This window comes from Sminthopsis crassicaudata, chromosome 3 (assembly GCF_048593235.1).
Source record: "Sminthopsis crassicaudata isolate SCR6 chromosome 3, ASM4859323v1, whole genome shotgun sequence".
Lineage (NCBI taxonomy): Eukaryota > Metazoa > Chordata > Mammalia > Dasyuromorphia > Dasyuridae > Sminthopsis > Sminthopsis crassicaudata.
In genome coordinates this window covers 455,253,737-455,274,871 of record NC_133619.1, presented here as the reverse complement: position 1 = coordinate 455,274,871, position 21,135 = coordinate 455,253,737, and the positions used below count along the sequence as shown (strand labels likewise).

The 21,135-nt window shown below is 35.5% G+C and overlaps 1 protein-coding gene and 1 long non-coding RNA gene across 2 annotated transcripts in view; one reads left to right on the top strand and one right to left on the bottom strand.

Annotated features, from left to right (window-relative positions):
- The first annotated feature begins 6,391 nt into the window (after positions 1–6,391).
- The window catches only part of TANK (TRAF family member associated NFKB activator), a 513,112-nt gene continuing 498,368 nt past the window's right edge, over positions 6,392–21,135 (top strand). The window contains exon 1 of the mRNA XM_074303292.1: positions 6,392–6,410. The gene's annotated coding sequence lies outside the window, so the exon portion shown is untranslated. The remainder of the gene's footprint in view (positions 6,411–21,135) is intronic.
- Positions 18,107–21,135, bottom strand: part of LOC141559671 (uncharacterized) — a 65,970-nt gene continuing 62,941 nt past the window's right edge. The window contains exon 3 of the long non-coding RNA XR_012487520.1: positions 18,107–18,250. This is a non-coding gene — a long non-coding RNA (uncharacterized LOC141559671). The remainder of the gene's footprint in view (positions 18,251–21,135) is intronic.

The window sequence follows — 21,135 nt, the reverse complement described above, 5'->3', positions numbered from 1 at the left end:
AACATTAGAATCCGAAGGTATATGCAACCTGGGCAGACAGATATTAGTGCTAACAATTTACATTCCCCTCCCAGTGTTTCTTCTCTGGGTGTATCTACCTCTGTCCATCATTGATCAACTGGAAGTGAGTTGGATCTTCTTTATGTTGAAGATTTCCACTTCCATCAGAATACATCCTCATACAGTATCGTTGTTGAAGTATACAGTGATCTTCTGGTTCTGCTCATCTCACTCAGCATCAGTTGATTTAAGTCTCTCCAACCCTCTCTGTATTCCTCCTGCTGGTCATTTCTTACTGAGCAATAATATTCCATAACTTTCATATACCACAATTTACCCAACCATTCTCCAACTGATGGACATCCATTCATCTTCCAGTTTCTAGCTACAACAAAAAGAGCTGCCACAAACATTTTGGCACATATATGTCTCTTTCCGCTCTTTAGTATTTCTTTGGGATATAATCCCAGTAGTAGCGCTGCTGGGTCAAAGGGTATGCACAGTTTGATAACTTTTTGGGCATAATTCCAGATTGCTCTCCAGAATGGCTGGATTCTTTCACAACTCCACCAGCAATGTATTAGTGTCCCAATTTCCCCACATCCCCTCCAACATTTGTCATTATTTGTTCCTGTCATCTTAGCCAATCTGACAGGTGTGTAGTGGTATCTCAGAGTGGTCTTAATTTGCATTTCTCTGATCAGTAGTGATTTGGAACACTCTTTCATGTGAGTGGATATAGTTTCAATTTCTTCCTCTGAGAATTGTCTGTTCATATCCTTTGACCATTTATCAATTGGAGAATGGTTTGGTTTCTTATAAATTATGGTCAGTTCTCTATATATTTTGGAAATGAGACCTTTGTCAGAACCTTTGTTTTTAAAAATATTTTCCCAATTTGTTACTTCCCTTCTAATCTTGTTTGCATTAGTATTATTTGTACAGAAACTTTTTAGTTTGATGTAATCAAAATCTTCTATTTTGTGATCAATAATGATCTCTAGTTCTCCTCTGGTCATAAATTCCTTCCTCCTCCACAAGTCTGAGAGGTAGATTATCCTCTGTTCCTCTAATCTATTTATTATCTCCCTCTTTATGCCTAAATCATGGACCCATTTTGATCTTATCTTGGTATATGGTGTTAAGTGTGGATCCATATCTAATTTCTGCCATACTAATTTCCAGTTTTCCCAACAGTTTTTTCCGAATAATGAATTTTTATCCCTAATGTTGGAATCTTTGGGTTTGTCAAAGATTAGATTGCTATAGATGTACCCTTTTTTGTCCTTTGTATCTAATCTGTTCCACTGATCTACCGGTCTATTTCTTAGCCAATACCAAATGGTTTTGGTGACTGCTGCTATATAATATAGCTTTAGATCAGGTACACTTAGACCACCTTCCTCTGAGTTTTTTTTCATTAGTTCCCTTGCAATTCTTGACCTTTTATTCTTCCATATGAATTTTGTTGTTATTTTTTCTAGGTCATTAAAATAGTTTCTTGGGAGTCTGATTGGTATAGCACTAAATAAATAGATTAGTTTGGGGAGTATTGTCATCTTTATTATATTCGCTCGGCCTATCCAAGAGCACTGAATGTCTTTCCAATTATTTAAATCTGATTTTATTTTTGTGGCAAGTGTTTTGTAATTTTTCTCATATAATTCCTGACTTTTCTTTGGTAGATGGATTCCCAAATATTTTATACTATCAACATTTGTTTGGAATGGAATTTCTCTTTGTATCTCTTGCTGTTGCATTTTGTTAGTGATATATAAAAATGCTGAGGATTTATGTGGATTTATTTTGTATCCTGCCACTTTGCTGAAATTTTGAATTATTTCTAGTAGCTTTTTAGCAGAGTCTTTGGGGTTCTCTAAGTATACCATCATGTCATCTGCAAAAAGTGATAGTTTAATTTCCTCATTTCCTACTCTAATTCCTTGAATCTCTTTCTCGGCTCTTATTGCCGAGGCTAGCGTTTCTAGTACTATATTGAATAGTAATGGTGATAGTGGGCAACCTTGTTTCACTCCTGATCTTACTGGGAAAGGTTGCAGTTTATTTCTATTGCATATTATGCTTACTGACGGTCTTAAATATATACTCCTGATTATTCTAAGGAATAATCCGTTTATTCCTATACTCTCAAGAGTTTTTAGTAGGAATGGATGTTGGATTTTGTCAAATGCTTTTTCTGCATCTATTGAGATGATCATATGGTTCTTATTAATTTGATTATTAATATGGTCAATTATATTAATAGTTTTCCTAATATTAAACCAGCCCTGCATTCCTGGAATAAATCCTACTTGATCATAGTGTATTATCTTGGAGATGATTTTCTGAAGTCTTTTTGCTAATATCTTATTTAAGATTTTAGCATCAATATTCATTAAGGAGATTGGTCTATAATTTTCTTTCTCAGTTTTCGATCTACCAGGTTTAGGTATCAGTACCATGTCTGTGTCATAAAAGGAATTTGGTAGGACTCCTTCATCCCCTATTTTTTCAAATAATTTATATAACATTGGGGCTAATTGTTCTTTAAATGTTTGGTAGAATTCACATGTGAATCCATCTGGCCCTGGGGATTTTTTCCTGGGGAGTTGATTAATATCTTGTTCTATTTCTTTTTCTGAAATGGGACTATTTAAGCAATTTATCTCCTCCTCTGTTAATCTAGGGAGCCTATATTTTTGGAGGAAGTCATCCATTTCACTTAAGTTATCAAATTTATTGGCATAAAGTTGGGCAAAGTAACTCCTTATTATTTCTCTAATTTCCTCTTCATTGGTGGAAAGATCCCCCTTTTCATTTGTAAGACTATCAATTTGATTTTCCTCTTTCTTTTTTTTGATCAAATTTACCAAAGGTTTATCTATTTTATTGGCTTTTTCATAAAACCAACTCTTGGTTTTATTTATTAATTCAATAGTTTTTTTACTTTCAATTTTATTGATTTCTCCTTTTAATTTTTGTATTTCGAGTTTAATTTTTGGTTGGGGGTTTATAATTTGGTCTTTTTCTAGCCTTTTAAGTTGTAAGCCCAATTCGTTAATCTTCTCTTTCTCAATTTTCTTCAAATAAGCCTCTAAAGATATAAAATTTCCCCTTATTACCGCTTTAGCTGCATCCCAAAGATTTTGATATGATGTCTCATCATTATCATTATCTTGGGTGAAATTGTTAATTGTTTCTATAATTTGCTCTTTCACCCAGTCATTCTTTAAGATGAGATTATTCAGTTTCCAATTACTTTTCGGTCTATTTACCCCTAACTTTTTACTGAATGTAGCTTTTATTGCATTGTGATCTGAGAAGAAGGCATTTATTATTTCTGCCTTCCTACATTTAATTTTGAGATCTTTATGTCCTAGTATATGGTCAATTTTTGTATAGGATCCATGAACTGCTGAGAAGAAAGTATATTCCTTCCTATTGCCATTCAGTTTTCTCCAAAGGTCTATCATACCTAGTTTTTCTAATGTTCTATTTACTTTTTTAATTTCTTTCTTGTTTGTTTTGTGGTTTGATTTGTCTAAATCTGAGAGTGCAAGGTTGAGATCTCCCACTATTATAGTTTTACTGTCTATTTCTTCTTGCAGTTCTCTTAACTTTTCCTTTAGAAAGTTAGATGCTATACCACTTGGTGCATATATGTTTAGTATCGATATGGCTTCATTATTTATGCTACCTTTCAGCAGGATATAGTTTCCTTCCTTATCTTTTTTAACGAGATCTACTTCTGCTTTTGCTTGATCTGAGATAAGGATAGCTACCCCTGCTTTTTTGGCTTTACCTGAAGCATAATAGGCTCTGTTCCAACCTTTTACCTTTACTCTGTATGTATCTCCCTGCTTTAAGTGTGTTTCCTGTAGGCAACATATTGTAGGGTTCTGCTTTTTGATCCAATCTACTATCCGTCTCCGTTTGATGGGATCGTTCATCCCATTTACATTTACAGTTAAAATTACTAATTCTGTATTTCCTGCCATCGTATTATCCCCAGATTATGCTTTTTTCCCTTGACCCCCCTGATCCCCCTCCCCGATATTTAATTTACAGACCCCCCTTGTGACGCGCAACCCTCCCTCTTTTTTTTTTTTTTTTTTAGGATCCCTCCCCCCTCCCTCCAAGTCCCTTCACTTATTCCCCTTTTCCTTTTCCCTTTTCCTCTCCCCCCTTTTAATGAGGTGAGAGAAAATTCTCTGAAAAACAAATATGTTAATTATTTACTCTTTGAGCCTCTTCTGATGAGAGTAAGATTCACACAATGATTCTCCCCCTCACTAAGTTCCCTCAGATATGGTGTATTTTCTATGTCTCTTCCTGGGATGTAGTTTCCCTCTTTTTATCACTCCTTCCCCTTTTTCTGAACCGACCTCCTTCCCTTTACTACACCCCCCTTTTTTTCTTTTATATCAGTAAAATCAAATTATCCTTGAGTATTTTTTATATACCTACAACAGAGTTACAGTTCTCAAGGGTTCTGTGTACCTTTTTCTGTTTCTCTTCAGTCTTGTGGATGTAGATCAAATTTTTTGTTTAAGTCTGGTTTTTTTCTTAGAAACATATAGAATTCCTCTGTTTCATTGAATGACCATCTTCTTCCATGGGAAAAGATGCTAAACTTAGCTGGGTAGTTCATTCTTGGTTGCAGTCCTTGATCTTTTGCCTTACGGAATATCAGGTTCCAGGCCCTTCTATCTTTTAATGTGGAGGCAGCCAGATCTTGGGTGACCCTTATTGTGGCACCTTGGTATTTAAATTGTTTTTTTCTAGCTGCTTGCAGGATTTTCTCCTTTGTGTGGTAATTCTGCAGCTTAGCCACAATATTCCGTGGTGTTCTTTTTTTAGGGTCTATTTCAGAAGGAGTTCGATGAATTCTTTCCACATCTACTTTCCCTTCTGTTTCTATTATCTCTGGACAGTTCTCTTTGATAATTTCCTGTAAAATAGAATCTAGGCTCTTTTTTTGGTCATAGTTTTCTGGAAGTCCAATAATCCGCAGATTATCTCTCCTAGATCTATTTTCCAGGTCTATAGATTTTCCCAGTAAGTATTTGACGTTGTTCTCCAGCTTCTCATTTTTTTTGTTTTGTTTGACTGATTCTTGGGTTCTCTGTGAATCATTCATTTCTATTTGTTCCATCCTGACTTTTAAGGAGTTATTTTCTTCTTTCACAGTTTTTAGTTCTTTTTGTAAATGCCCAATTTCGTTTTTAAATGAATTATTTTGCTCTATTGAATTTTTTTCCATTTCCCTAATTTTTTTTTTTTGAGAATTATTTTCTTTTTCCAATTCAGAAATTCTATTTTCTTGAGACTTTTTTATCTTTTCCAATTCAGAAATCCTACTTTCCTGTGTTTTTTTAACCTTTTCTAATTCACTAATTTTGTTTCCCTGCATCTCCTGTGAATTCTTTATTTTTTCCAACTCCAATTTCAGGACGTTGTTATTCTCTATCATAACTTCCCTTTCCTTGCCCCATTTTTCTTCAATCTCCCTCAATTTCTTAAGAGCTTCTTCTAGGAGAGAGTTATGTGATGGGGGGCAGGAATCGTTCCCCTTTAGGTTGTTATCTTCTGAATCTTTGCTGTTAACTTCCTCGGGGTTGGATACCCGCTCTTTCTCTGTATAGAAGGAATCTATAGTTTTTCTAGCTTTTTTGCTCATACTTAAAAAATGTTTTGGGGTCTGTCCCTGGGGTAGGAAATTATTTACTTCTTTACCAGCTTCCTCCCAGACCGGATGGATGCAGCGGCCCCTGCGCCCGCGCTAAGAGAGAGCTCTGGGAGAGAGTTCCCCACCCCCTCCCTGGAAGTGCCTCAGAGGTGATTAGCACTGCTGTGCTTTGAGGGCGTAGAATAGTGAAGACAGCAAGAAGCTCAGCCTATGTGTCCGGGTGGGGAGTGGGTGTCTGCAGCAGGTGACGTGAGAAGCCCCTGCGCTCAAACTGGAAGTGTCTGCCAGAAACCGCGGTCCCTAGTTCAAAGGTTCCGCTTCTCTGGGACTTCCTGGAGCTGAGTTCCACTCCCTCCAGCTAAGCTAGGCCGTGTGTGTTGCCTTGGGCAGTATCCACCCACTTGTCAGTCTCTTAACTATTCTCAGGAGGTAGCTGAGGCCACACCCCCTGGTGCCGAGTCTGCCCCAGGGTGGGGGGGGGGGGGAAATCTAATCTGAGTTTTAAAATATTTTGGCTTTCTCTTCTGAACTGCTAAATAATTAGCAGAGAAGAGCTAACAGCCTGTGCCAGATTCCTTTACCTCAGTGGCTTCTCTGATCCCAGAGCCCTTCCCAGCGCAATGGGCGCAGTGTGCCCCTACCCCACCGTCTGTGCTGGTCTTTCTTATTCCTCCCCTGAGAACTGACCTTTCCTGTTGAAACTCCAGATTCTCTTCAGCTGGTAAGTCGTGCTTCCAGTCCTTGTGGTATCTATCAGTCCTGAGCTAATTTTGAGACTTAATTTATCTAATTGGTTGTGAGGGAGTGAGGACGTTCACTGAGTAGTGTGTTTCTTCTCCGCCATCTTGGCTCCGCCCCCCTTGCTGTTAGATTTTGTTGGTGATGTATAAAAATGCTGAGCATTTATGTGGATTTATTTTGTATCCTGCAACTTTGCTAAAGTTGTGGATTATTTCTAACAGCTTTTTAGTAAAATCTCTGGGGTTCTCTAAGTATACCATCATATCATCTGCAAAGAATGATAATTTGATTTTCTCATTATCTACTCTCATTCCTTGAATCTCTTTCTCAACTCTTATTGCTGAAGCTAGCATTTCTAATACAATATTGAATAGTAATGGTAACAATGGGCAACCTTTTTTTCACTCCTGATCTTATTGGGAATGGTTCCAGTTTATCCCCATTATATATGATGCTTACTGATAGTTTTAAATAGATGCTACTATATATAGGAAAAGCCCATTTATTCCTATATTCTCCATACAGCATTGAAGTATACAGCGATCTTCTGGTTCTATTCATTTCACTCAGCATCAGTTGATGTAAGTCTTTCCAAACCTCTCTGTGTTCATCCTGCTGGTCATTTCTTACAGAGTAGTAATATTCCATAACCTTCATATACCATAATTTACCCAACCATTCTCCAATTGATGGACATCCATTCATCTTCCAGTTTATAGCCACTACGAAAAGAGCTGCCACAAACATTTTGGCACATACAGGTCCCTTTCCCATCTTTAGTATTTCTTTGGGATATAAGCCCAATAGCAGCAATGCTGGATCAAAGGGTATGCACAGTTTGATAACTTTTTGGGCATAGTTCCAAATTGCTCTCCAGAATGGTTGGATTCTTTCACAACTCCACCAACAATGTATTAGTGTCCCAGTTTTCCCACATCCCCTCCAACATTCATCATTATTTGTTCCTGTCATCTTAGCCAATCTGACATGTGTGTAGTGGTATTTCAGAGTTATCTTAATTTGCATTTCTCTGATCAGTAGTGATCAAGAGTGATATCCACTCTTTCATATGAGTAGATATAATTTTAATTTCATCATTTTAGAATTGTCTGTTCATATCATTTGACCCTTTATCAATTGGAGAATGATTTGATTTCTTGTAAATTAGGGTCAGTTCTCTATATATTTTGGAAATGAGACCTTTATCAGAACCTTTAACTGTAAAAAATATTTTCCCAATTTGTTACTTTCCTTCTAATCTTGTTTGCATTAGTATTGTTTGTACAGAAACTTTTTAGTTTGATGTAATCAAAATCTTCTATTTTGTGATCAATAATGATCTCTAGTTCTCCTCTGATCATAAATTCCTTCCTCCTCCACAGGTCTGAGAGGTAGACTATTCTCTGTTCCTCTAATCAATTTATGATCTCATTCTTTATGCCTAAATCATGGTCCCATTTTGATCTTATCTTGGTATTAAGTGGTGTTAAGTGTGGATCCATATCTAATTTCTGCCATACTAATTTCCAGTTTTCCCAACAGTTTTTTTTTTCAAATAATGAATTTTTATCCCAAATGTTGGTATCTTTGGATTTGTCAAAGACTAGATTGCTATAGATGTGCCCTTTTTTGTCCTTTGTACCTAATCTGTTCCACTGATTGACTGGTCTATTTCTTAGCCAATACCAAATGGTTTTGGTGACTGCTGCTATATAATATAGCTTTAGAGCAGGTACACCTAGACCACCTTCATCTGACTTTTTTTTTTCATTAGTTCCCTTGCAATTCTCGACCTTTTATTCTTCCATATGAATTTTGTTGTTATTTTTTCTAGATCATTAAAATAGTTTCTTGGTCGTCTGATTGGTATAGTACTAAATAAATAGATTAGTTTTGGGAGTATTGTCATCTTTATTATATTTGCTCAGACTATCCCAGAGCACTGAATGTCTTTCCAATTATTTAAATCTGACTTTATTTTTGTGGCAAGTGTTTTGTAATTTTTCTCATATAATTCCTAACTTTTCTTTGGTAGATGGATTCCCAAATACTTTATACTCTCAACATTTGTTTGGAATGGAATTTCTCTTTGTATCTCTTGCTGTTGCATTTTGTTGGTGATATATAAAAATGTTGAGGATTTATGTGGATTTCTTTTGTATCCTTCAACTTTGCTAAAGTTCTGAATATTTCTTATAGCTTTTTAGCAGAGTCTTTGGGGTTCTCTAAGTATACCATCATGTCATTTGCAAAGAGTGATAGTATGATTTCCTCATTTCCTACTCTAATTCCTTGAATCTCTTTCTCAGCTCTTATTGCCGAGGCTAGCGTTTCTAGTACTATATTGAATAGTAATGGTGATAGTGGGTAACCTTGTTTCACTCCTGATCTTACTGGGAAAGGTTCCAGTTTATCTCCATTGCATATTATGCTTACTGACAGTCGTAAATATATGATTATTCTAAGGAATAGTCCATTTATTCCTATACTCTCAAGCGTTTTTAGTAGGAATGGATGTTGGATTTTATCAAATGCTTTTTCTGCATCTATTGAGATGATCATAGGGTTTTTATTAATTTGATTATTAATATTGCCAATTATACTAATAGTTTTCCTAAATATTAAACCAGCCCTGCATTCCTGGTATAAATCCCACTTGGTCATAGTGTATTATCCTGGGGATGATTTTCTGAATTCTTTTCGCTAATGTCTTATTTAAGATTTTAGCATCAATATTCATTAAGGAAATTGGTCTATAGTTTTCTTTCTCAGTGTTCAATCTACCTGGTTTAGGTATCAGTACCATGTCTGTGTCATAAAAGGAGTTTGGTAGGACTCCTTCATCCCCTATTTTTTCAAATAGTTTATATAACATTGGAGCTAATTGTTCTTTAAATGTTTGGTAGAATTTGCATGTAAATCCATCTGGTCCTGGGGATTTTTTCCTAGGGAGTTGATTAATAGCTTGTTCTATTTCTTTTTCTGAAATGGGAATATTTAAGCAATTTATCTCCTCCTCTGTTAATCTATATTCCTATACTCTCAAGTGTTTTTAATAGGAATGGATATTGGATTTTATCAAATGATTTTTCTGCATTTATTGAGATGATTGTATGTTTTTTGTTAATTTGATTATTGATTATAGTCAATTTTGGTAATAGTTTTCCTAATATTGAACTAGCCCTGCATTCCTGGTATTTCTGGCACTCTGAAATCTTGCTGAGTTGCTGTGGGTGTTGGGTGGGTGTGGCCAAGTCCCAAGAGACCCTAGCTTTTCTGGGTTATAGTCTTTACCCCCCATGTTTACAGCTTCTCTGCTGATGTACAAGCTTGCTGCCAAGCCAGAGTAGCCAACACTGTGGTAAAGTTCTCCCTGCATATTTTCCAGTGGCTGAGACCACACCCTACCCCCTCCAGTCTGCTCAGCATGAGCTGCCTTCTATGCTCTCACTGCCAACTTTACTGACCCTGTACCTGGCCTAATCATCCCCGCCCGCAAGCAAAAACAGAACTTTTCTGGAGAATTTTGATGATATCTTCTGTTGGTAATATTTGTGGGTTTTTTCAGTTAAGCACTAATTCCTAGGCCTTTCATAAAAGAAGTAGTTTGAGGGTAAGAAGTGCTTAGATAGATGCGTGTGTCCTCTCTGCCATCTTGGCTCCACCCCCAATGGTTTTTTTGGTTTTTTTTTTTTGAGAAGTAATTAAACATTAATGGGTGGAGTGTAATTGGGCTGAAGCATCTGTGGAGTTAGTCAGTTAATAAATAAATATGAAGCACCTAGGATGTGTCCTGCTGTTGTTGTTTGTCCTTCATACTCTAAGAGAAACATGACATCAGGTAGATGATACCATGACAAGCATGTGAATTGGATTTAAATAAGGGAGGGTTGTGCAAGGTCACCTTCCTCACTTTCCCCTTTAGAGTCTTCTGGGGCCAATAGCCAGGTATATTTGGAACAGGATGACTGGAGATGCCCTGGATGCAGTGGAAGACTCGGCTTTTTTACACTAAGGTCTGGAACAGGTCTCAGTTTGACTGAGGCCACACCCATTCAGTGATTAAGGCTAAGTAGCAATTAAAGCAGAGTCTGCACTGTGCTAACCATTGAGGACACAAGAAAGGCAACAGTCCCTGTTCTCAAGTATCAAACAGTATAATTTAAAAGAGGCTACATCAGTTTTGTGGAAGTGATAATACACAGAAAGCAATGGCTGGGAATAAATAGCCTGAGATGAAAGCAGGAGAAATAAGAGATAGGAAAGAATTGGCAGCCATAGTCAGACTATACAGAGAGTACAAATGTTTGTTGATGGAGTTAAGGTGGAGGTGCTGAAGATAAAACATATGTGGAGAGATCCAGGTGTTCTGAAGTGCTCCAGAGGTTAATGCATATCAGTTACAGTGTTATGATTGAAATGAAAATAACTAAGCAGTGAGTAATGGACACTAATCTTTAATACCTTGCCATGAGTGATCTCTGAGACTTTCCTGCCATTTGCATCTATGCATAACTCATAGATGTATCATAGGAAAGACTTCTAAGTCTTCTAAACTAAACCCAGCGTATTGATGAGTAAAAAGATAAGTCTATCGAGGTTAAATGGCTTGTCCAAAGTCACACAGGAGGTAAGGGGTGTAACTTGGATTTGAATCCAGATCTTCTCATTCCAAATCAATCACTCTTTCCATCATTCTCATGTTTTCCCTCTGTCATTCTCTGTTGGACAGACAACTATGACTTTTAAAATATATATGATCTGCTTGAATTCCCTGTCATTTACCTTGTATTTTATTTTTAATTTAATTTTGATCTCTTTAATTTTTATATCACTTAGTATTTCTCAATCTTAACATCTCTTCTTCACAGAGAATTATCCCTCAGAATAAAGATTTTTTTAAAAGAAAAAAATTAGCAAAACTAACCAATACATCCCCCCCCCAACGATCTGATATCATCCATAAAGTTTCACATCTTCTTCACTTTCTCTACCTGGAAAGAAAGAAGAAAAGCTCTCTCTCATATTTGTTCTTCAAGGTTATGCTTAGTCATTATACTTTCATGATTTTTAGTTTTAATTGCTCTGTTATTGTTCATTCTGTTTACCTTGCTATAGCCAATATATATTGTCTTTCTGACTCCACTCACATTATTTTATACCTGTTCAGATAAATTTTCCAAGTTTTTCTATATTATGTCCATTATTTGTTACAGTATAGTAATATTCCATTATATTCATGAACAGCAATTTATTTAGCCATTCCTCAATCAATGGGCAAATACTTAATTTCCAATTTTATTGCCTTCTTTTACATGAAATGTCTTTTGTTCTAATTTATTGAACTACCAAATGGTCTAGGATAGAGTCATTTTTGTGTTACCTTAGGAAAGTCATTTAATTTCTCTTAGCTTCAGTTTTTTTCAAAATCAAAATTAAGGGATTGGATTATGTGGCCTCTAATATCTCTTTCAGTTTTGAGATTCAATTCAATGAGATAAATATTTATTAAGTGCCTACTATTGCCAAGTACAATTGAAAGGGAAAGAAAGTTAAAAGTGGTGCTGGTGGGGGAACTTGACCAGGGATTACTCTGTTCAGGGACATATTGTTCCATAAAGTCAAAGCCAGTTGCTAATGGAGAATAGAATTACCAGGAAGATTGAGAGTCTTCAAGAAAGGAAGGGTTTTATTGCTCTATCTTCTACTCCCCAACACTAGATCTTTAATCAGAGCAGAGAGGTAACTGAGAGTGAATTTAGAGTATAAAAACCTGAGTCATTACTCATGGTGATGAGATTTCATGGCATTAGCTTATTTGGGGGGGGGGGATAAGACAAATATTGTTCCATGGAGTGAAAGTCAAAAAGAACTGTTGATGGAGAATGGAGTAGATTATTCTATTTCTCAAGCAAATCATTTACAAACTCTTATTAACTGCTTTCTTTGTATTAAGAGCTATGATATGCTCTTCTACAAAGATTATAAATAAATGGTATAACCTTTAGCTCATGCAGTTTACTTTGGGGGTCTCAGGGATAGGTACAATATGAACAGATAGAAATATAATATAACTTGGAGGAGGGTGATGGTACCAAAGGAAATATTCAAAATACTCTTAAGAAAATTTTAAGACATAAGAGAATTATTTTAATTGGGAATGGCAGATATCATCAAAGGAGTAGTGCTTACATTTTTAAGGAAGGGGATTCTGAAAAGCATATATGAGACAGAAGCAGTTTCTGAGCATGGATGATAGCTTGTGTGGGTGTGTAGAGGTAAGAGACAATGTTTTTGAGTTCAGTGCAATATCTAATAGTTCATTTTTAATAAACCAATAGGGTATGGAGGGAATCTTACAAGATAAGGCTAGAAAAATAGGTTGGAAAAAAAGACCCTCCACACAGAGCTGAAGCATTTTCAGGGGTTCTCAAACTACAGCCTGCGGGCCAGATGTGGCCGGCTGAGGACGTTTATGCGGCCCGCCGGGTTATGACAACTGGTCTGAGGGGACGAGACAGAGTGTGAGGTTTTGTTTTTATTATAGTCCGGCCCTTCAACAGTCTGAGGGACAGTGAACTGGCCCCCTATTTAAAAAGTTTGAGGACCACTGCTCTATATTTATCCAAACATAACAGAGTGTCATTGAAGACTTTTGAGCTGACTGGGCCTTGGTATGGTCAGATCCATGTTTTAGGAAGAATATTTTATCATAAAGAATGATAAAGCTATGGTAAAGAATGACTCAGAGATGAAAAGAAGCTAGAAGCAATGATACTAATTAAAAGCTATTATGATAGCCTAGGTGAGACGCAATGGGGTATATATGAGCACTGTACTCCCATAAGGGAGAGAAGAGAAAATTAATAATATTCTCCTTAATGCAGCCCAAGATTACATTAGTGCATTTTTGGCTACCTTATCACACTGTTGACTCGTATAACTGATATAATGCTTTGCATCTATTACCTCATTTATTCCCCACAAGAACCCTTGGTGGTACAATGGATAGAATGCTGGGCCTGGAATCAGGAAAATCTGAGTTCAAATCTGACTTCTAACACTAGAGAGTTATGTGAGCGCAGGACATTTCACTTAGTCTCTGTCTAACTCAGTGGTAAATAAGAAATAATAGTAGCACCCACTTCTCAAAATTAGTGTGAGAACAAAAAATGATATTTGTAAAGTTCATAGCACAGTACTTACTTCAGAGCAGGTGATTAATAAATACTGTTTCCTTTCTTCCTATGAGGTATTTTTATTTTACATATGAGAAAACTAAGACTCATAATGATTGAGTGACTTAATTCTGATGACTCAGTATAAAAGGTAGAATTTAAATTTTGATCTTTCCTAATTCCAAGTCTTCCCCTCTTATAAATGGAAATGATTAATGAGTAAGCTCTTAAAGAAAGAAAGAAAGAAAGAGTGGGATTAAGGATAAAAGTAGAGACATTAGTCTGGACAAAGAGAAGGGCTACCACATGTCCTGAGAAAAGGAGGAGATATAAAGGCATAGGTTTGAAGGTATGGAAGAGGAAAGATGGGGGCTTGGTTGTGTTTTTGTGTACCTATATGTGTGCATACATATTTGTATATGGAGGGGGGGAGAGAGAAAGAGAGAGAGGGAGGGAGAGAAAGAGAGAGAGAGAGAGAGGAAGAGAGAGAGAAAAAAGAGAGAGAGAGGAAGAGAAAGAGAGAGAGAAAAAAGAGAGAGAAAAGAGAGAGAGAGAAGAGAGAGAGAGAGTAAGAGAGAAAGAGGAGAGACAGTAACAGAGAGAAAGACAGAAGGAGAGAGGGAAAAAGTAAAAATTTATGGAGTAGGAAAAAGGTTTATATAGAAAAAAAGTTTATAAAGAGGAAAATTTCCTTAGCTTGTTAAATAAATAATATTTATTAAATTTGTATGGGGACTCAGAACTAATTGATTAATGAAAGATACTACAATTTTAGTAATAAAGAAATAAAATGTAACTTTTTTGCCTTAGATTCTAGTATGAGAACAAATGAGGAAAATTAGTATCAAGAAGAGGAGGTGATCATCCCATTTGACTGCATTACATTAGAATCTATCAGCTATTACATTAGTAAATAACAATAAAAACCCCAAGTGAATTGTTTTATCTAATTAGGAAAAAATACAGTGAAATTAAAGGTGATAATTGAATTGCAATAGAATTTTAGCTGAGTAAAAATAAAATTGAGACCTTATCATCTGACCAGTAATGATTAAATAATCCTAGCAAACATCACAATGTAGAGCAAGAATAATAGTGACAAACTTAAGTAGTTTTCATTATTTCTGAGAAGGCAATGGGGTTCTGTAGAGGGAAGGAACTCTGGAGAACTTGAAACAAGGACTCTTACAACAAGGTGTTTACTCAGTGGAATTGATGCGATAATGGTTCTCTAGTTCACATATATCTAGTATGATATAATGATATAATCACTCTAGTTTGAATACTGTAGTTGGCATATACTCAGTATGCTGTAATGATGTAATTGTAATAGGGTATTTAAGGGCTGAAAGAACTGGGGACTGGGTCAGTCAGTCAGAGTGAACAGACTGTGAAGGAGACAGATTGTGAAGGAGACAAGAAAGACTTTAGACTCTATTCCTGACCATCCTCGTGGTGACTATCCTGCTGTGACCAAGGCCCCTCGGAGGATCTCCAGAAAGCTAGCCCGGACATTACAGGGTTCCACTTATCATAGCAGAAAAAATAACACTTCTACTCTGTAGCTGAATCAGGAAAACACTTGGCATTAAGTTCTAACTCTGCCTATCCTGAGCCTTAGTTTCCTCATCAATCAGGTTGAGTTAATACTTCCAATACCTAGCTAGCAGGGTGATTTTGAGGATCAAATCCTTAAATAATGTGGAAAAATGTTGGCAAAGCACTTCACAAATCACATAATTCTTTACAAATTGTAAGGTAATCAATTAGCAAACATTTATCAGACACCTATTACATAGTAGGAACTTTGGTAGGCTCTGAGAACACAAAGATAAAAATGAAACATTTCCTCCCTTCTTGAGCTTACATTTCATTGGATAGAAAGGTGTATGAATGCTCTATATAAACAAAAGCAATTGTTGTTTTTAATAAACACTACAATCCAATTTCTTGAAATACTGCCACATATTTTTTTCTCTTAGAGAGCTAAAATATGTTTCAAGAGAGCATTAAAACAAGAGAGCAAACTTTTCTTCCTTACTTCCTTGTATTAATTTAAAATTAGCTGAAATTTAATTTTCTTTAATTTTCTCCATCCCATCTAGTCCATCTTCCATGCTTAATAGTGGGGAAAAGGATCCCTGAAATGGTTAGATGACATACATATCCAAAATCCCATAAGAAGGAAGGAAGGAAAGGAAGAAGGAAGGAAAGAAGAAAAAGAAGGAGGAGAGGAAGGGAGGAAGTGAAGAAAAAAGGAGAAAGAAAGAAGTATAGACAGAAGAAAGAAAGAGAAACAAGTATTTAGTAAGCACCTATTATGTGCCTGGCAGTGTGTAATCTATCTACTATACCAATTAGTTATGGTTGTAATATTGGGCCTTGAACCTAGGTCCTCCAAATCCAGAACACTTTCTAGTACATCTAGATGCATGTGGCATTTCTTCCTTTGGGAAGACTCTACTTTTTCTATCATATGATCCCCACCCTGTTGCATCCATGAAGCCAAAGCAGAGATACATTAGCTGAAATGACCAGATAACCTGAGTAAGTTGCTCAGGTGCCCTATTTATTTTCTTGGAATTATCATAGTCAGAATTCATATTAATGACAATAACAATAGATGACAGTTACAGTCACATTGGTTAATATAAAACTTATAATTGCATCAGAGAACATTTGTTTGGCTAAAGTTGTGTGAAGACAAATGGTTGAAGGAAGAAATGGAAGTGGAATTAGATGGAAGAAAATCTTGAAATAGTGTGAAAGCTTTGTAAAACTCTATAGATTTTCTATAAAGAAAAGCTAATTTTAAACTGAATTTGTTACTGACTTAGGGTTACTGTCTGAATTGCTCCTTAGAAATCCTACATTTTAGCATCTCAGAAAATCTGATAGACAAAATGAAAAGTCAACAGGAAAAGTAGCAAAGAGGCTTAAGTCATAAGTTACAAATCTAGTGATTCTGGCTTTATCCTTCAGCATGAAAGAAAAATAGTGTCTGGCTTGAAAAAACACTTGGTCATAGACTCTTCCCTGTTTTCAGACTCAATTCTTTTACAAGCCCTTGGAAAGATAAATCCAGCTATAAATCAGCTGGGAAAATGGGACTAGGCATCTTAGTCAAACAGGTTTGCTTTTTCTATACTTCATTTGTGTTAAAGAAGACTTAACCTTAACAGATTCATTGAATGATTTTATATGTGTGTATACACATATGTATATATACACATATAAACATGCACACATGTGTATGTGTGTATATATGTATGTGTATAGATAATATTTCTTTTTCATTTCCTCTTTTCTAAGTTTAAGTTGTTTTTTTTCAATTCAAATTATAAATGCAGGTATTTATGTCTGTGGGTACCTTTATCTAAGATCATATTAATTTAATACTTACTATGTGCCTAGAACTTTGCTAAGTATTTTGAAAGAGGAAAAAGAAATTCTGCTTTAGCCTTGACAAGCCTAGAGAAAGTCATATATGAAAAACGACAAGAAAAGAATGACTGCATTAATGTGTGTTATAGAGGAAAATGTATTAGTTCTGAAATCACAGGTCTTAGGTTCCAATCAGTTTCTCATATTTCCATGTGTAATTGTGGGCAAGTTACTTAATTTCTTTATATATCACTCTTATCTGTAGTGAGAGGTTCCATATAATTCTGTAGATCAATGCACCTAAATTCTATGTTTCTTGAAAGGAGAATGTGTTACTGGTTTTTGTTTGTTTGTTTGTTTATATGTCCATTGCCTGGCACATTCCTGACATGTAGTAGATGCTTGATAAATGTTTGGTGACTGATTAGACTTGACTGTAAATTATAGGAATTCACATTAAAAAAAAAAAACAGTAAGAGTGAAAGGAGCTAGTGTAGGTTTTGTGGTGAAGGTCTAGAATTTAAGTAAGGTCTAAAAATATGCGAAGAATTTAAATAGAGGATGATAACGAGGAAGGGCATTCCAGGCAAGAATGTTACATGATGACTAAAGCTTGGAGGTGGATATGAACACATCCTGTACTTTTTCTTGGGAGTGGTAAGGAGCAAAACCATGACTCTATTTGTGTAGGGAACTCTACAATGAAACTTCTTCCACCAAAAAAAGTGATTCTGCAAATTCATAATCCATAGCATAGAAAGTTGTCTGAATTTCTGAGAGGTTAAGTGTCTCATACAAGTACTATAATTAGTATGTTTTAGAAGCAAGATATCTTCTGGATAGTGGAGATTAAAGATACTGGAATGGCTAGAATAAGAGATGAACATAACAAAGTGACATGATGTAGACTTGTACAGGCAAATTGGGGTTAGGGCACAAGGAAATTTGAACAAGGAACAGAGGGAAGACTCGCCTCCCCCAAGCATTTATATGTATCTTGTTTGAACAAGGTAGTTGACATCCAAAGAACATGCATCAATAAAAACTTAGCTAGAACCCAAAGCCTCGAGCAAAGAAAATATAAAATCAGAAATTAAAACTTGATGGCCTACCATAAACTTGAGGACTGTTTATTGATTTTGAAATGTTGATGACTTTGTTGCTAGTTTCTGTCAGTGAGCTCTTTGCTAATTCATTTGGTTCTTTCTAGATATCGCCTTTGCCTGCTTTGATCTCAATTCTGGATGACTTCTTTGAACTGTCAAGGACAATTAAGAAAGGTTGTGACATTAAATTTAACCACCCTTGAAATTAGTTACTGCATGCAGATTAATAAATTCAATGCTTCAAGAATCCATTATTTCAATATTATGAATTCTCCTTTCACTAATAAAGATTACAACTCTTTTCCACATATGAGCCAAGTTTCATAAATTGTTGTGAGAAAAAGAAAAAATATATGTATGTATATATATATGTATATATACATATATATATATATATATATTCATTGACTAATTGATGATTAACTGTTCCAAATTTAGTCAGTTCTCAAACAGACACTATTTGTCACTGGCCTGTACTAGAAACATTTTCAACTATGTAGAATCAAAGTTTATGTTAATGTAGCATTTCCTTTGAGAATCCAAGTACATGAATAAACAATAGTGATTCATTGTAAGAGAGGACTTTTTTGGAATAAAGTAATAATAAATAATAATAATATATTGGTAATATCAATGAAACTCCTATTAATCTCATCAGCTCTTATAGACTCAATTATCAGCTCTGTGCTTGTGATTTTCAGATCTATTTGCTGTAACTTCCAGTATAACATTTTCATTTGGATATTTAGGACATCTCAAATTCAAAGTCTTATAGATATCTTAAGCTCAAAATATCCAGACTTGAACTCATTATCATTACCTCTCTTCCCAACATTTCTATTACTCTAAAGAGCACTATCATCTTTACAATCATCAAGGATCACAAGCTAGGTGTCATTGTTGACTTTTCATCCTGACTTAACACACATAATCAATCTGTTGCCAAGTACTGTCCTGAAATTTCTACCTTTATAATCTATGTCCTCTTTTCTCTACTTGCAGTCACCACCCTTAAGCAATCCCTTCTCATTTTACATCTGGACTCTTATAATAACCTTCTAATTAATCTAAAAGACCTCTTTCCTTTGTTTTACTGCTAGTGCCTTCTCCTTAAGTCTGAACTCTGAAAGTTTAACTTTAATTCTAGAGAGACTGCAGACCATCATGGGTTGAAGAAATGTCAGAACAAGGACTGAGATAACTTTCCTGAGATCACTAATTTAAAACCAATTTGAAGAATAGTTTTTAAAAAAGATTTTAATTGCTCTCTTGAGAAAACTAAATGGTAGAACTGGGTTTCCAAAATTGAGAAGTCAGCTAATAAAATTATGATAAAGGCTAATTTTAACTGTAATTTTTCTCACAACTAAAGTCAACATGCATTTATTAAGCACCCACTATGCAGAAAATGTTATCCTAACCACAGGGCTCACAAAAACAGTCTCTGTCTTTAAGAAGTTCATAGTCTAAAAGGATTTAAAATAAGCAAAATGACAAGATTATATATCTATATGACAAATTTAAGATAATAAAGAGGGAAGAAAGAAACTATCATTAAAGGTGATCAAGAATGACTTTAATGACTTTAAGTATATTTGATCATGGAGATAGTAGAGAAAACTGGAATGCATTGATTGAGGGGCAGGGGAAAGGGTGAAGGCTGAACTAGAGGGATGAGATACTTGATATAGAAAGTGAAAAATAATTCATACCTTTGTTTTAATTCTTGGTTCCACTATCAATAAATATTATAAACACCTAGATATTTATTTAAGTCTTGGAGATTGGGGGCTTGGTTGTGTTTTTGTGTACCTATATGTGTGCATACATATTTGTATATGGAGGGGGGAGAGAGAAAGAGAGAGAGGGAGGGAGAAAGAGAAAGAGAGAGAGAGAGAGAGAGAGAGAGAGAGAGAGAGAGAGAGAGAGAGAGAGAGAGAGAGAGAGAGAGAGAGAGAGAGAGAGAGAGAGAGAGAGAGAGAGAGAAAGAGAGAGAGGAAGAGAAAGAGAGAGAGAAAAAAGAGAGAGAAAAGAGAGAGAGAAGAGAGAGAGAGAGTAAGAGAGAAAGAGGAGAGACAGTAACAGAGAGAAAGACAGAAGGAGAGAGGGAAAAAGTAAAAATTTATGGAGTAGGAAAAAGGTTTATATAGAAAAAAAGTTTATAAAGAGGAAAATTTCCTTAGCTTGTTAAATAAATAATATTTATTAAATTTGTATGGGGACTCAGAACTAATTGATTAATGAAAGATACTACAATTTTAGTAATAAAGAAATAAAATGTAACTTTTTTGCCTTAGATTCTAGTATGAGAACAAATGAGGAAAATTAGTATCAAGAAGAGGAGGTGATCATCCCATTTGACTGCATTACATTAGAATCTATCAGCTATTACATTAGTAAATAACAATAAAAACCCCAAGTGAATTGTTTTATCTAATTAGGAAAAAATACAGTGAAATTAAAGGTGATAATTGAATTGCAATAGAATTTTAGCTGAGTAAAAATAAAATTGAGACCTTATCATCTGACCAGTAATGATTAAATAATCCTAGCAAACATCACAATGTAGAGCAAGAATAATAGTGACAAACTTAAGTAGTTTTCATTATTTCTGAGAAGGCAATGGGGTTCTGTAGAGGGAAGGAACTCTGGAGAACTTGAAACAAGGACTCTTACAACAAGGTGTTTACTCAGTGGAATTGATGAGATAATGGTTCTCTAGTTCACATATATCTAGTATGATATAATGATATAATCACTCTAGTTTGAATACTGTAGTTGGCATATACTCAGTATGCTGTAATGATGTAATTGTAATAGGGTATTTAAGGGCTGAAAGAACTGGGGACTGGGTCAGTCAGTCAGAGTGAACAGACTGTGAAGGAGACAGATTGTGAAGGAGACAAGAAAGACTTTAGACTCTATTCCTGACCATCCTCGTGGTGACTATCCTGCTGTGACCAAGGCCCCTCGGAGGATCTCCAGAAAGCTAGCCCGGACATTACAGGGTTCCACTTATCATAGCAGAAAAAATAAC